Consider the following 18,385-nt stretch of genomic DNA (forward strand, 5'->3'; position numbering starts at 1 on the left):
TTGATTTAGAGACTCGTGATGGAGTATCGGATATAGCCGAGTGGACAAGTACATGTTGGTAATTGAGTTCAAGTCGTTAGGAGTGTCCTCTCAGCACAGTTTAACAATGACAATACGAATCCACTGACTCATGTACTGTAATTTTGTTAAATAAAACCTCTCTCCTCAGGGTCTCGGACTTCACCAGAAAGCCACTGACCTCTATCGCCCTGAACGTGGGCCGCAACAATAAGTCTTTGAGTGCGCGCGGCCGGCTGCGTGTAAAGGGTCCCTCAAGGCAGCCTTCTCAATATGTCAACACAGAGCACACCAGGATCTTCAAACAAACATGTACCAAACATAATAACAACATTAATGAGCCCCCCTCCCTCGCAGCACCTAATCCAGCTCCCCATTTCCCAAGCCTCTCCGCTGAGCCGCCAACTTAATGTGTTTTAAAAGAAATACAATTAAGTGCATGAGCTCTAGCCGCCTTTTCTCCGCTCTTAATCTTTCTCTCAGTGTGTTTTAATCACGAACCCTCGTTCCTGGCTCTGTCAGAATCGCCTGGCTGAAGACGTCTTTCTCAATACGTTGGCTGTCTTCTGATGTATTTTTTAAACATGCTCCTCAGGGAAAAAATATTTGAGCTTCTCCAAAATCCTCATGAGGAGGAGACCTTTAACCGCACCCGGACTGTGGGTCTCGGGCTGCAGGGACGTGAAAGGATGTTACAGGAACGCTACTGATTAGTAAATTGCTTTGCAGTCTCATGTGGCCTTCTCTTGGAAGTTTTGAAATAACTTCTGAGTTGAATGTCAGATGTTCAAGAAACATCTATAGCTTACATTCTTTGGAATAAATAAGGATGCAGGCATTACTTTAGGACTGTTTCCCATGTTTAGAGACTAAGGATACTCATAATATTTGATTACTATTATTATTAATAGTCAGTTTATTCTTCATAGATAGTTGTGCTGTCAAAACATTGCTTCCCATTCTTCATACATGAATTACTGGGTCTTGATGTAATTGTTAATTTTGGAGTTCTCATAGTAGCTTGCTCAGGTGCAGGTTTACCATGCAGTAAACTGGATTAGAGTGATGCTTTTAGGCAGAAATTAGGCTTACTGGATGTCTGCCCTACTTACTGCAACGAGTTGAATTAATACTTTTATATTGTAAAAATATTTTACATTCTGCATTGGTCTGCTTTAGCTGTATCAGGTCTTCTATACAAATATGAGAAATCATGATTTTCATTGTTTTCTGGCAACATACAATTATAATTTGTATACCATCAACTGAATATTCAAACTATTTTTCTTTAGTTTTTTTGTGAAGTTTAGGTACAGTAGCAGCTCTGATGTTAAAAGAAAATATTGTAAAACCAAGAGCAAAGACAATCTGTAATCCAACTGCCTTATGAGATTATTGTTTATATTTTGACCACTTTTGCTTTTTATTGCTATTTAAATTCAGTTAAGAGTTAAAGAATATGGTGACTTTTTTTATATATTTATATAAATTGTAACCATAAGATAATATAAGTGAAAAACACAAATAGAAAACTTTGACTGTTATTGACTAATCATAAATAATGGAAAATAGTACTGAAATATTCATACAAAGTCAGTTCTTTTATCAAATTAAAATCTTTTTGGTTTTATTTTGAAAAGTCTTGGGATCTTCTTAAAAGAGCAGAAACAGTATATCCCAATGTCAAAGATACAAAAATAATTCCAGTTTGACAGGTCTACTGATTTACAGTTAATTTTATCAGTTTGAAATGGCCAAGAAACTTTTTAAAATTCATGGCACCTCCGAACAGTTGAAAATGACGATTGTCATTAGGAAGGGAAAGAATATGTAGACGCAGATGTTATGTTTAAATCTGTTCCTCAAATGCCTGTAAATATATATAAAATTCAAGCGATTGTGTTGTAATGATGGTCGATGCTGAGTACGGCATGATTTGCGGTAATGACACTGATGTCTGCATTTCTACAGCTCCTCCAGCATGATTAAAAGCACATCCCATTCTCAGCCCATAAGTTTCAAATGTATATCTTGGCAGCGTTGCGTGTTCATGCAGAAGAAATTAGCAATGTAGTGGCAATTGTTCATCTTGATTGTAAAAACAGCACATAAAGATTTTAAGGAATAGTTCAGCCAGATGTGATAGCACCGGCGAGCCAATTTGCATTTAATTTGGCGCTGTCTCGAAATTCCTGATGCCTTTGCAATATTGAAATGCAGCGAGGAAAAAACTGTGACTTCTCGGGCAGGCGGCTCGTTTTGCCGGCGAAAGCGAGACACGAGGCCGGGCTCCTCCTGAAGCAATTAACTGTGAGGCTTGTAACATGCCAGAATCACTCTCACTAAGTGATTTCATCTCTGTCAAAAAGCCCAGATTAATCTGAGTGATACTTTTCATTTAGTTAGCATCAAAACAGCATTTTCTTTAGCATTCCATATGGGGGCCTGATGCAAGGTATGTCATTAAACTGCTGGAACCAGATGTTTCCTACAGCCACGCTATTATCTATGCAAATTTATTCATTAAACAATTTAATTGTGCCGATGATTGACAGCCGGCGGCGTTATTACAAGGGAATGTTATGGAGCCGGGCTAATAATGCTTTAGTCTTATTAACTCCGAGTATAAGCAGTGCATGTGGTGGATCTTGTGTAGATTAACCCCTCCTAATGTTGTAGCGCTGAGGGCTAGAAGAAGATGCCCACCCTTATGACAGGTAGGGAGGGTATCGCTTTATTTGGATATGAGGAGCGATTACAAAGCACAAATTAGGGAGTTTACGAGGAGGATGCTAATGATTACAGTGCGCCGGCGAGACTTGACCTCAAACTAGTAAAGTATAAGAGTGAATTGGGAGAAGGGAGAGAAACTATAGCTTAAATAGTGATATACAACACAAACAGATCTGTTTCAATTAAAAGTTCTGTCATAAACCAATTTGGGCCTTAAAGCTTTGCTATCCCTCTTCACAGCCGTTAGTAGAACGAAATTACATATTGTTAGTACATATTAGACAATACCTAGGGCCACAATAATCTACTTTTTGACACCGACATAATGACTTCTACCTGGGTGGGCATCATTAACCTTCTTTTGGTTGATTTTGGAAGTTCGTAGGATTATTTAAAAGTCAGCGGCCATCAGGAGGGGCGTTTCACCCGCGGTCCTTCCGTCTGTTCTTATTAACGCAGCCTTGACAAGCGCTCCCCAGACGTCAAACCCTGCTGGCTTTAAGGCCCGGTAACCTCCTCCTTCAGGATGTTGTTTTAGCTCCGTAAGTGTCCCAGTGCAGCGCGGCTCTGCCACCCTCTGTGTGAGAAATGTGTGCAGGCAGGAAATGGAGAGTGTGTCATACAGGAAGTTAAGGCTTTCCGGGCTCTCTTTCATAACAGCAGTCGGGCCATCAACATGATTCATCCGCACCTCCCCTGGACTACACTATATCATTCATACAGATCAGCAAAGTAAACAGGGGCTCCTTCGTGCTCGCTCCCAAAGTTTTGCCGGTTGAATGCAAATTACAACATGGCCCTGTACAGAGGGCACATTTCTTTCTTTTTTTCATAGCTTATTCCAACCAGCAGCACATTTATTTTAGCATACTATATCACTTAGTCCCTTATGTAATATCCCTCTTTTGGCACACTTAATACTACCTTGCTTAGTTGCTGACTTTTTATCTGTAACAATGATGCAACAATTTCACACGCTATACTTTATTTACAAGCTTAGTAACTAAATTCTATCTATATGTAGTGTTGGTGGAATATACAATATAGATAGAATCTACAAATAGATCAACACCAATTCTAATTAATATTAACTAAGCCCACATTTGCATTCTCGTTGATTTTCTTGAGTAAAATCTGCAATTGATTCAAATATGGTAAAGTGTGCTGAATGGAGCTTAATGTAAAACATATTTTTTTGGTATCTCAAAGTATATTCAGCTTAGAATTTTGTACAATGGACCCTTTAAGCTTCACCCTCCTTGGTTACTGTTGCCAAATCAGACACATTTAGACCACATTATTGATGAATAGGAGATTTCAGCAAATATTATAGAATATTGCTTTTTATTTGGATTGAAATGTGCTGAAAGTTAGTTGTTAGTTGTCTTTTTCTTGGGCTGAAATGAGTATTTGAGTATTTCATTAATCAACATCTTCACCTTGTAATTGGGTCGATTTAACATTTGTAAAAATGGTGCATTTTGCAAAAACGTGATTTAAACTTCAAACCAGAGTAACATTTCTGCAACAGACTCCTTATGAACACTGAAATTACTACTACAATAATTAGTATGTGTATGCAAGGTCATACAGTATCTAGTAATATTGATTTTTCCTGGAGCAGATGCAGGTGTTAGTTTGGAAAACGAAGGTTAAAACATAGTTTAAAATGGCAAATGGCAACACTTGCCAATATACAACTGGTCAGCAACAGGCAAGGTTTAACAGAGTGTCAATTCTGTGAGTCCAGATTCTGTGTGAATCTGCTAATAAGTCTTTTTGTTGATTTGCCTTTATCTAAAGTGACTTCCAGTGCCGTGAATACAGTGCCATTTCCCCCGGAGTGACCTGAATTTAAGCGTCTTGATGCATGCTCGGATTGAAAATCTGTGTCTGTTCTGCATTTTATGCCATTTATCACAATTATCATACATAATTCTCTCTGTTTTTTTGGTAGTGCATTCTGTTGTTGGTCATCCTAGAGGAAAATTAAGGCATTAATAGCTCCCACTTTATATTAGGTGTCACTAATACATGTGAACTAACATAGTAACTAGATGTGTAAGTAGTATGTGACCACAGTGTAAGTACAGTATAATACTTCTGTAGCTACACGCATGTAACAATCCTCAGAATGGTACGTTTAAGTGCAAATGTGTAACAGGACATTTTTTCACTTTGCTAAGAAAAAATATGTAACTACATTTTGTAACCACATAAGTAATTGGAACAATTTGATCCAGGGGTTGGAGATGGGTAAGTTTAGGAGTGGAATGGGATCCAGGGGATGGACACAGGGAGGTTTAGGGATATGTAAAGTGGGAAGAATTAGATCTGGTGTTGGTGAAGTTGGTGCACCACTGTAATACCAGTGTACTTACATGGTAACACCTCAGGAACTGTCCACTTAATACCTATGTGTATTAAAACAGACATTACAACTATATATGTTATGTACTTACACTGTGGTTACATACTACGCACACATCTAGTTACTATGTAAGTGCACTGGTATTAGGGCCCCTTAATATAAAGTCGGACCCTATTTGTATTATTTCACAATATATTGAATTAACTATCATCCAGTGCAATGCATCTCTAAAAAGACAGATATCTCTGAAAGCAAGCCTTGTCCCATACAGTCTCTTGAAATACGGTATTCCCCGACACTACGCACAAGCAATAAAAGCTTAATTTCATATCCAGATGCTAGCCATCCTCTGATACTTTATGCTGCTGTCATGCCCAGAGATAATATTGCATGTCACTTCCTGTGATGGGAACCTCTCTGAGGCCATTCGCCAGTGCTATGCAATAAAACACAGAACGATCGTTCCATCAAAATGGATTTGAATGTCGCATATCATTCGGTTTGGATGTTTTTCACAATGCTTGTTTTGAAATAAAGCCGTACACAACAAGGAATGATAATCTTCTTATTTGCACCAATGATACATGCCAGTCGTTTCAGATTAATCCAACACGCTCCAACCTCCTGAGTTCAGATTGCTTCATGCACAGGTGACATGGTGGAGTGTTTCAAGATGAGGGGGTGCTCGGAGGCCTTTGGGCAGCTTTGTATTTGCTTTGTTACACATGCTCCTCTCCCTCAGGCTGGAGACTGGTTTGTTCCAGTTCAGTACACCCCACTTCCTTCAGGGTGTTTTGGAGCTAATCCACCTCTTTCTCTCTCTCTCTCTCTCTCTCTCTCTCTCTCTCTCTCATGCAGATTTCATATCCCATGTTCGTATGCAGTCGAATTAATGAAAAGACTCTATTCATAATCAGCAGACTTGGTGCATAAGCTTCAAAACTCTCAAGCATGTAAGATTTCATCAGCTTCTTGCAGTTACATGTTTTCTGTGCAACACTCATGTCGGTTGCAATGCCCAAGGCCTCATTCTCTCACTGCTATAACCAGTAAAACAACGTACCCCGTGGGACGTTGTGCGAGAGAGAAGGGGGCCCGACTGTTGCGTTCAGTGCTCAGGGGCCCAGGTAACAGCGTTTGCTTGCTTTTCTCTGAGAGGTTGTGCTTTTTTTCCAGTAACGTCCCAGAAAAACCTGTGGCAGAATTGAGGTGTTGGAAAATGCCTCGGCCTTTGTCAATATTAACATTCATATCTGGGACCAGAGGCCAGAAAAACAAAGAGCTGTATGTTGAATATTCAGAATATCACTTGTCAAAGACAATAGAAGCGAATAGCCTTACTTATGCATAAGGGGTATGTCAGAGCGAGTCAGGGTCTGTGGTGTGTTTGTTTTGTTTGAGCTTTTTGCTGCTGCTTCACAATCTGTATTCTCCGGAGTGAGTGGAAAAGTGTGTGTGTGAGAGAGAGAGAAAGAGATAGAGAGAGAGTAAATCCAAATAGAGAATCACCGATGTCTTAATTAAATGCCTGGCCAGCAAGGTGACTGACATCTGACGTCTTAATTGTCTAGAAAGGATGTTACATACTGCAGGACCAAAGACGGCTGGACCTTTTTGTTAAAGGTTTTAATATTCTTTTTTCCATTTTATTTTTAATAGCCGTTATATATGATTTGTTTTTTTAGTTATTTTTTGTCCTACTTTTTTAGTTCTACTTTCCTTTTCGTTTAGGTCCCATACTGTGGCCCTGATACCTGTGTACTTACATAGTAGCTCAATGTGTACTAGTATATAACCACAGTGTAAGTACACATTGTTTTAGTAGTACCTACAGCTTTAATGTTTGTGTAACTACACATTTGTAACAACCCACTGAATAGATGTGTGAGGACAAATATATATTAAAAGATATTGGTAACAACACTTACAACAAAACATAACAGCGGTTTCTGGTAAAGAAACACTTTATTAAGTTAACATAGTTTTGGCAAATACCGTATTTCAAGAGACTGTGGGACAAGGGATTGCTTTCAGAAATATCTGTCTTTTTATAGATGTACAACCAGTTTCTGCACTCTATGATAGTCAATTCCATATATTGTGAAATAATATCAATAAAGTCCCACTTTATATCAAGGGGACATAATACCAGTGTACTTACATAGTAACTAGATGTGTACTTAAAGAAAGTGTTACACTTATTAATATATTAAGTAGACAATTCCTATGGCTTTACCATGTAATTGTTCTAATATTAGAAACAGCATCTGTCAGTATGTTAGACTTTACATATAAATTGTGTCCAGAATATGCATTTTATATTAAGTGAACAGTTCCTGAGGAGTTACCATGTAAGTACACTGGTATTACAGTGGTGCATCACTTCAGACCTAACCTCTTCCACTTCATATATCCCTAAACCTACCTGGATCTAACTGATCCAATTACTCTCATACACATTGCTGTTACAAAATGTAGTTATTTAATTCCATGTAGTTCCAAATAGTTTCCAAACAGTTACACCAGTACTTAGTGAAGTGAAAAAGTGTTGTTAACCAATGTGCTGTTACATATTTGTACTTACACATATCATTCTGAGGGTTGTTACATGATGTGTAGTTAAACAAACATTAGAGCTGAAGATATTATATACCAGTGTGTACTTACACTGTTACATACTATCTAGTTACTGTGTTATCAGGCAGGTATTAGAGCCGCCTAATATACCTGTGTTTAAAAATGTATGTTATTTAGTTTAATTTTGTAGCCCTAAAGTAGTTAAATAACTAAAATTAAATTAAATCAAGTGAAGCTAGAAAAAAAAAAACAAGCAAACTAAAAACTTAAAATCTACTAGTGAAAACTGGATAGAAAATAAAATGTACATAAAAGCTTTTTTTAAATTTGCAAGGTTAGCATTAGTTTGTAACTACCTTTCTAGTGTTTAGTGGTATATAATAAAATATAATTTTATTATATACCATGCACAAAAAGCAAAAACTAAAAATAGTTTATGGCCATTTTTATTTTATTTTTAGATGCTAGTGATGAAAAAGATTTTTTACTGTAAGTTTTTCCCAGATAATTTTTATTTTTTAGTTTAGCCTTCCTTTTAGCTTTCATTAATCTAAACAACACTGTCCCTTGATTCCCCTCTCTCTCTCTGGCTAAAGAACAAGGACAAGGGTCGTATTTGATTTGGAGAGAAGTACGTTCAAAAATGCTGCTGGCTAAGTGTCAAAGCTAGGTTATGTTACCCATAGGCCATGCACCCTTATGAAAACGAGGTGTCCTTGTCCATCGATGAGAAATCCTGTCGACTGCTGGAGTACATCTGTTTCTTCAGTACGTATTCCCATGGACCAATCAGCGCATTAATGCACTTGCTGTGCTATATACTGCCTGCGTAGTGTTTTCAGGGACTGTGTGGAAAGTTTGACAGCCACCCGAGCCTCTCTAAGATACTCAAGGCCATAGTAGTAATCCCGCAGACCTCTCTGCGGATTCCTGGAATACTAAATCAAAATTATGGAATAATAACTCCAGGGGGCCTTTGGCTTTATGCTGCACTGCGTACTGTTTCACCACAAATTATGATCCATGCTGGACCCAGGTAATAATTCCATTAAAGAAATTTGGATGATTGTTCAGTGGATTATGTTTTTAAGAGTCACTTTTTTGAAAAAGTGCACATACGTTATGTACTGTACACATACGGTATAGCTGTGCATTGCAGGTTATATTTGTGCTTAAAGGTATAGTTCTCCGAAAAAAAATAATTCTGTCATTAATTATTCACCCTCTTATCAAACACATGAGAGCTTCATTCACCTTCGGAACACAAATATAAACTAACAAATAACAGAAAAATAAAGATATTTCTGATGAAATCCGCAAACTCTCTGACCCCCCATAGATAGTAACAGAACTGTTCAAGGCCCAGAAATGTGAGGATATTGTTAAAATAGTCCACATGACATCAGTGGGACAATTTTAGTTTTATGAAGCTACAAGAACACTTTTTGTGCACAAAAAAACCAATATAATGACTTTATTCTACAATTTATTCTTTTCTGTGTCAGTCTTTGCTACCTTTACTACCTCTCTGGACCGTGAACATGGTAGTTGTGTTGCTGTGTATGCAGGGTGAAAAAGCTCTTGGATTTTATCAAAACATCTTCATTTGTGTTCAGAAGATGAACAAAGGTCTAATGGGGTTGGAACAACATGAAGGTCAGTAATTAATGACAGAATTTCAGGGATGAATTTTAGAATTTAATGTTATTAGCAAAACTTTATAAAATCTGCTTGGGATTAAAACAACCATCAGTTTTTCAAATGGCTAATACCTGTTTGAACATCATTCTTAAAGTGAATGGGACATTTTGAATATTGGAACTTGACTCTAGTCGATATTTGACTAGTCCTAGCTGATCATTAGCATAGATTTCCTATTTTGTGTGTATTTTTTATTTAATTTGTTATTTCTATTTTGCTTATTTGTCTTCTTAATTGTGTCTGACTTCTAGTTTTAGTGCTCTGCCCAAACTGGTATAATTTAAAAATCTTGTATGATGTCTTGGAATCCTCTAAATGTATTTTGGTTTAGTTTCAGTGTTCCCCAGTTGTTTTCATTTTAGTAGGACGGTTTTTGTTACATACTAGCTGGTCAACAAGCTTAGACCAGCTAACAAACATCTGTTAACCAGCTACCATATTTCAAGACCCACCTTCTCAGTTTAATCTGGGTTTTGTAACAGGGTCTGCTTTCAGCTCTCAATCAGAGCATATACTTTCAGCTCCAATTTTTTCATTCTTTCTAAATATATTCCATACATTTTCTCTTACAATCAACAGAAAACACCATGTGAAAAAATCCAGATTCTGCTTTGACCTAGTCATGCACCATTGAGCAATTGAGGAAGGCACTTAACCTCAGGTTGCTCCAGTGGGATTGACCCTGTGATAAGTGTACTGTATGTCGCTTTGAATAAAAGTGTCTGCTGACTGACTACTTACTGTGCTAGCATGGCTTCCAATTTTTTTTTTTTTACAAATACAAGAAGCATGGAAGGGTCACCTCAGTATATTTATTGCCATAAGTCAAAGAGAAGCCATAGGGATTGGCGAGTTGGGCTATTTTAGTTTCTCTAATCATTGATGAATATGGAAAACTCTAGCACTGAGGGCCCTATTGTGTCATTGATCCAGGAAGGATGTTGGAAGCGTGGGATAATGGAAGACTGCAGAACCATAGAGGAGCAGTGCTTAGTGCAGGCGACTCCCCATAAACCGTTAGGGGCCACCGAGGAGGAGTTAGCCCTGTGCCACCCGGCAAACTGGCCTGATGGACTGGAGACACACTATTAACTCCAGCCAACACCAGCCAGAACTGATGCCTACTAATGACTCTGGGTCCCTTCCAACCGGGCATGGGCGGAAAGGGAGAGAGAAAGATTTAGCACTTTTACGACATTTCACTCTATCTCACTAAGTTTCACAGATTTTTTCCAGCGTTACCTCGAAATTCGAGGTGGACGAACTCCAAGTTTACCCTCATTATCTCTAATGTCTTTTTGCTTTCTCAGTCCCGGACTGGATTCAGAATTAATTTGGGCTTTGAAACGAAGGAAAAATAAACACGGGGTGGGATGCGAGCGTGAACGAAAACTGAGGTTTCTCTTTTTATTCAGGAAAGGCGAATGAAATCCCTCTTAATTAGAGGAAACATACGAGTCGTATTGGATCAAAGTGGGAAACTTGGGGGAAGCAGTCGCACACATCCGCCAGTCCAGATTTTCCCAGAACGGAACAAGAGGGGGAGTAGGAATGCAATCAGCATGTGAAAAACCAGTAAGCTGCTGGAAGAATAAGAAAAGGCCTCTGCTAGCGATTAGTGTGGGCTTGCGATGAACTAAAGCTGGCCAGGTGACTGAATCAAAACCAGAGTCAGAGCTTCAGGGTGTGCTGAGGGTTGGGCCTCCTCTTGGTGATCGGCTGCCACAACAACCACACAAAGAGGCGGAGAGAACGGGTCCCATGGCTATGACCTACTGATGCTCAAACTGCACTTTGTATTAAATGTTAGAGATTACATCAGCGCATAGCAGTAACTTTTTGTGCATTTTTTTTCATTTTAGAATGATTAAAATATACTCGAATATTTAAAACAATTTAATTATAATAATAATTTAATTTTAAAATAATGTATTAATTCACGTTTTAATTTGAAATATTGATAAATATACATAAAAATAAGTGTGTATCACTATAAATCTATTAATGATAATACTAATCATTATTATTACTAATATATTTTATTATATGTAATTATATGTTAAAATATAATTTAATATCGACATTATATTTATCACCTCACAGTTTAAGTGTGTGCATTTTATATATAAATATGTGTATTCACAAAGCTACAAATATTTAGAAATAATTTATTTTTATTTTTTTTATTATTATTTACTGATCAGGACTAGTAACAAGTTTAGTAGGCCACAGATGTTTTAGGACAGTTGTAATAATTATTTATTGGCTAACACTTTACAATGAGGTGTCATATGTTAACATTAGTTAATGTATTAACTAAAATGAACAAACAATAAACAATGCATTTATCACAGTATTTATTCAATTTTGTCAATGTTAGTTCATAAAATACAATAATTCATTTTAAGTTCATGTTAGATCAGTGTATTAACTAATGTTAACTAAAATAAGCATTAAATAAGATTAATAAATGCTGTAGAAGTATTGTTCATTCTTAGCTTATGTTAACTAATGATGTCAACTAATGAATCATAAAGTGTTACCATTTATTGTTATCTATATGAAAAAATAATAAAAAGTTTATTAATAATCAGTTTAATTGGTCCATAGCTCCTTCTGCTTTCCTTTTTAACATTAAATTTAAAAGAAAATAATTATTGCTTGTTAGATGTCCAAAAATAAACCCATTTTTGCACACAGGCAGGAATGGGCTCCGTCTCTGCAACAACGCGTCGTCGTCCCTGCACCTGTTCAGTCTCGCCCATACAAATCTGTTCAGCACGCTGCAGCATCACAAGAATCGAGACAACAAACTGATTTTCTTTTATCAGCTGCTGGGCCTTTACAGCGGGTTTCTGGACGACTGCGTGCTTGACTGTAAATCCACAGCTGGCGTTCCCCAGGCATCTTTTACACCAGACACACGGCACCCACAGCCCTGCCTTGTTTAGGAGGAAACAAATGGCAAATGAAAAGACATTAAGTTCCACATGTTACGCACAGGTGTCAGTGTAATAATGTGTGTCAGAGAGAAAAGGAGAGATCAGCAGAGCATTTTGTTTACTCTTCTTTAATCTCTGTCACAGAGGACTGCTGGGAATGCTGGGTAACACTCACTGGTACCCTACGATGCTCCCTGTGGAGAACATTAGGTTAAAGATATCGAATATCCGGTAATGTTCAGCCTTACCGGCTGCTATATTTTTTGCCATGAAGGCCATTGTGATGAGTACTACATGATGTTAAATGTCATCTTTTGTCTTTTTCTGACTTTATAAACCCTGTTTACGCAACATGTGTCTCAACACTGGTTCTTTACTTTAAACTCAGTAACTTCTGAAAGTATTTACAATTTTATCCCATCTAGAAAATGTAAAAAAAAAAGGTAGAGGTCAGTTGAATCCCATAATATTCTACTATAACCTTAAAAGAAAACAAAGCTAAACAACAACAACTATATTTAATAAATGCTTTTTGTTTCTGACATTATTTTCAAGTCCTTTTCATGTCCTTTAAGCAAGCCCAACCTTACATTAGAATAGAATAGAATGGAAAAAATCTAATTGGCCTTACTGCATTTCAAGAAATTATTTATATTTATAAAATCTGTAACATCAAAAGAAAGACAAAGCAATTTTAGCTGAATTTTTATGACTATATTTTTACCATTTCATTTTTGTACTTTATTTTCATGTCATTTAAACAAACCCAGCTTTTGCAATAGAATTCAAATTCAAACTGAATGCAAAACAAATAAATAAATAAAAAAATCTCATTGGGATTTTCGCAATTCAATAAAACATTAATATGTATAAAATGTATTTTATTAAAAAGTTATTGCACCTAATAATTTAAAATCATTGCCTTACTATGATATGATTATTTAAAGTATTGAAATGAGAATTATTCAAAAATAAACAAATAATAATAATAAAATGTAAAATATTGTGGCTAAAATTCTCTCTCTCTCTCTCTGTCACTCTCTCTCACTCGATATTAATAATTTTAGGATTGAACTGTGATCTACAGTAGAGATTTCGTTTGACTTTGACATTACATTTAACATTAACAGTAAGGAGATCCGATTTTGGTTAGTAAAAAAAATGCAGATGCAGAATGCTTTACCTGATTCTACGTTCTCCCCTAAGGAGGAGAAGATAGGGTTTTGTCATTGTCCTGCTGGTAAAGTGCACAAAAATCTGCCTCATGTTTATTTACGGCTGCAGTCTAATTGCATGGATAAACTGCGCTGTGAGGAGCAGGGCCAGTGACATGTTTACTGTGCACCGGATGGCTCGTCTCAGATCAGACCCCGTGGCCAGTCACAGGTGCAGAGTTTTACATGAGCGCAGATTTATTAGTAACCTGCTGGATAAACCTGTGGAAGCTACGCTGCCCTCTGCTGGCCATCGGTTCGGCTTTAGTTCAAGAAGGCCGTTGGGCTTCTCATGCAGGTTCTGGATGAAGAACCAGTCTCAACAGGTTCAACTCGCCAGATATTTCCTTTGACAAGTGGTTCTCAAGCCTGCTGGGAAGCAGGGAATTTTGGCAAAGACCATTGTGAATAAAATGTGCCTCTATTCGAGTTTTATCTTCTCTGCTTTCTTTCCTCAGCCTCCGTCGATCATGTTCTCATTCCTTCGCCAAAATGCAAGCCTGTCTTCGAGTGAATAAATCTGATGGCAGTCACACTGTAACGGCCGTGGTTTTCCCTGCCAGTGCACGAGTGTGAGTCGAAGAGTCCTGTTGTGACCTGGCGAGAGACAGAGTGGGATATTGAAATCTGGAGACAGGTCAGGGATTTCCCTTACCATTCTTTTCAGGTCTTCATTTTAGAAGCATCGTAAATTCCGCTCGCAAACATTATCAAGAACAGGACGGGACATTAATCTAGTGCAGCGCCTCACCCGCGGCCCGCTTACATGTGTACCGAGGTGCGTTTTCATATCAGCTGTGACGCTGGCCACCGCAGGAGGCCCGTGAAATGTGGCCGTGGTTCTCGGTGGCTTTAATGCCGTTACGAGGAGGCAGAAACAGGGCCGCCCCCGGGGCCTCCAGGGCCCAGTAAGCCGGTGGCAGGTCCACTTCATCACCTCTCCTCCGAATGAACTCTGGCTGAACCCCTCCGCCGCGGTTATTTTCGCTGGCATCTGCCGCTCCACGGCCGCCGACATGAGGTGAGTGGCTTCTTTTGTTTTCCTCGCCTCTCAGCATCTGTCAGTCCATCTTTAGGACTTTAATAAGACCCCTTACCCCCTGCCTGCCTGTCCGCCTACCCCCAAACACACACACACACACATAAGGTGTACACACACTCCCGTGCCGCACGGTAGGTCGGCAGCCACGGCTATGACGCCCGTGAGAGAACCGGTAAGTGAGACCACAGGGGTGGGCAGCCAGTTTAAAGTAGGGGTGGAAAAATGCGCGTCTACTTTCATTTCATCCCAACGCTTTCCCTCGCCGTTGTCTTATTTCATTTTTCTGACTGCTCCCTATCTCATTCGCTCTCTCTCTCTCTTTCTCTCTCTCTTTCTCTCGCTCTTCACAAACACGCCTGCAACCATGCCCTTTCCTCTTCAAACTAATTACCTCGGCTACCTTGTACCCACAACCCCCTGGGACACTAACAACTGTCAGACCAGTATTATTTTTGAAATTTAAACAATCATCTTACGTGCTTTGCTGCTAAGATCCTGGCCTTTACTGCAGCTTCGACCTTCAGTAATTAATACCCCAGGGCCCATTATTGGCAAAGCCTTTATCCTTTGGGCCAAGAAGCCTCTAACCCGCTAATTACGGGCAAGCAGCTAATCTTCCAGCCCCCGTGATTGACAGGTACACCTATTCTACTAATTGCCTGTTGCAGACAACACCTGGTGAACTGAATCGTCAGGGGAGACAGGATAGTACTGAGAACTCCTATGGGCCTCCTGGGAGACTGCTGGAGTTTTTGTGTGTTTTGTGTGTGCGTGGATGTTTGTGTGCTTGCGTTTGGACGCGCTTTATGATTTGTGAGTGGAAGATGGAGCCTGGACGTCTCGGCGACGTGCGTCCATGATGTACACGCATCGACTCATTGCGCTTTCATTAGAAAATGCGGAGCGTTCTTCTCGCCGTCCTGCTTTTAGCCCTGTAGAGCATGAAAAATAGGGTCTAGCTGTTCTAAATTGCTGACACCTGTCTAAGTGACCAGGTCCATATGTTACGCGTTGTGTATTAATGCCTGTAATTCTAACACCATTAGCTACCGTGAAATCAATTCCTATGTGTGGCTTTTGTGAGAAACTGGAGGCTTTTAGTGCTTATGACAAATTGAAGTTAATAATAAAAAAGTTGTTTTTTCCACACAAATTATTTATCACACTATGCTAATGTTAGCAGATGATACTAGAGTACTTCACAGCTAATGAATATTGATTGTAATACTGTAACGCAGATCCAATCTTATGTGGAGAGTCATTATATGTGAGTCTCTAAGTTGCTAATTATACTTTAACACTGTAATGAAGTATTTTACCCAGAGCAGGTAGAGCTAAACCTAGTTTAGTAAACTGCTTTTCTTGAAAATGTTTTCTTTCTCATTTTTTACATATTCTAATCAATTATTGCAGTTCATTTAGCAGATTGTTACAATAATTATTATTACAACAATTCATAATACATATTATTTTTTATTGTCATCCAGTGTCTTATATAGGTGTGATAGTTTATTTCAGTTATATCACTCACAAATCAAAAATTATTTATTTTTATTTATTTTTCATTCTTTTTAATTTAATAAATTAAATTAAAATAATATATTTTTTATTTGTCAAGTAGCTGTATAATACATATAAAAAAGTATATCAATTATATATATATATATATATATATATATATATATATATATATATATATAAATATATATATATATATATATATATATATATATATATATATATATATATATATATATATATATATATATAAACACACAAGTGTATGTGTGTATGCTTATATATATGCTTATATATATATATATATTATAGATATCATTTTATAAACTTGTAAGTAATTTATAACAACAATAACAACACTAATAAAAAAAAATTAATAATAATAAAGACTAGTTTGTTTTATTAATTTTAAAAATACTCTTTTATGCATGTATGAACAAAAAAACTACCCGTTGTTTTGTGGGCCATTCTACATGTGAAATATCCCTTCAGATGTTTATTTGCTGTTATATTTACATTTGATCCCAGACACAGACATACTGTAAAAGCTGGTAGTCAGTGAATGTGAGCTGGGCACTCTGAGCTCCCATCAGGCCTAGCTCTAGTCAAGTGTGTCAGTGGTCACTGTGATCCCAGCAGGGTCTGTGGGAGAGATGACATTGCCTTCTGATTTGATGTGGAGGGACAGAGGGGTAAAGGCCAGTCTTGCAAAGAGACACGGACAGAGTGAGCAAGTGCTAGAAAGACAGACAGATAAAGAGAGAGTCAAACTGAGAAAGTCTGCTTCTCTTGGGGGCTGCTTAGCGTTGTAGCGATGTTGTGCAAATTCAACTCCCCCCTGCTGTTCTTGACCTTAGCGCCACAGATCCAGTCATGCAGCGGGCTCATGAGGATTGATTGATCTAAATAACATTATGATGCCATTAGCATATAGTGTAGGACAACAAACCACAGGCCTCTGGTGGAGGCAGTTTACACAGACTGCTCACTCTGCACTCCAATACAAGTATGCTTACTGTCACAGACCGGCCAGACGTCTGCACTCAGTGGGCCGAAACCGCTGTTCTGTGGGGGAAACTGATAAAATACATTTATCAGATTTATACGAAGGCTTTTGACAGAGTTTTGTTTCTTGAATTGAGAATGTTAAAAGTAATTTCATTCACATTTATGGGAGAAATTATACATCTGACAGTAGCTATGAAAAAAACGAATTAGCTGAATTTTTAGTTACCGGCATGCTTTATCTACACACTACATGCTGTATCAAACATAAAATGTTTTGAATTAAAAGTCCACTTTTTGGTTTCTGTCCTCCAAAATATCATAATTTTGTAACATGGCTGGATGAATAAGTTATCATAATAAAATCACTCTGGAATAGATTAAGACAGCTGTCAACTAATGAAGGGTGATTTTAACCAAAAGGTTGGACGTGACGTAAAATTAATTGTTGTTGTTTTTTTTTCTTCTTTTAAATAAATCACAGGATTGGGCAAGTTGTCAAATTAAAGTTGTTAAAAACGGCACACAATTAATTATACTCTTTGCTTTTTTTGCCGTTTCATGAATTGTTTTACCATTTATATCTAATGATTCCCAATGTGACATCGAACTTATACCGTAGAGTATAAATGTGTTGAACTTTTTTCCTGGCAAATAATGGTGGAAACTGTGCATTTTTTACAGCCAAGTACATGGACATTGATTTTCAAAAGTAAGCATATCCTGGGAATAATTCTCAGGAATAAGAAGAGTGACAATTAGCTCCAGTCTTTCCTAAGAAACCTAAATTCTAATTTATTTATTCAGAATTTAGCAGCTAAGGTACATTGAGATTTATGACTACCTGGCTAAATACAGGTTTTAAAAATCTCACCCGATTTTTTTTTTTACATAATCAAAATGAATTGCTTTAAATGCTTTAAAACACAACCGAGTGTTCTACATACTGAATGGAGTCTAAGCATTATTTTTTTGTAGTGCCCTGCACAGGACAAAAAAGCGGCATGTTGATCGTATCAAACACTTCAGGACATGAAATCGATCTTCCACACAGACACCAAATATACAGCACGTCTTTTACACGGATTTTACAAAAAAAAAAAATCAATCTTGTTTAATTTGTGGTACAGTGCTTCTCGACTTTAAGTGCAGTACTTAATGATTTATTCCATTAACAATGACTAATAAAAATTGTAAACCATAATGTAATGGTTATGGTTAATTAGATATTTGTTTGATTTTATTACATCAAAGATACCTCATT

This window comes from Puntigrus tetrazona, chromosome 14, assembly GCF_018831695.1.
Source record: "Puntigrus tetrazona isolate hp1 chromosome 14, ASM1883169v1, whole genome shotgun sequence".
NCBI lineage: Eukaryota > Metazoa > Chordata > Actinopteri > Cypriniformes > Cyprinidae > Puntigrus > Puntigrus tetrazona.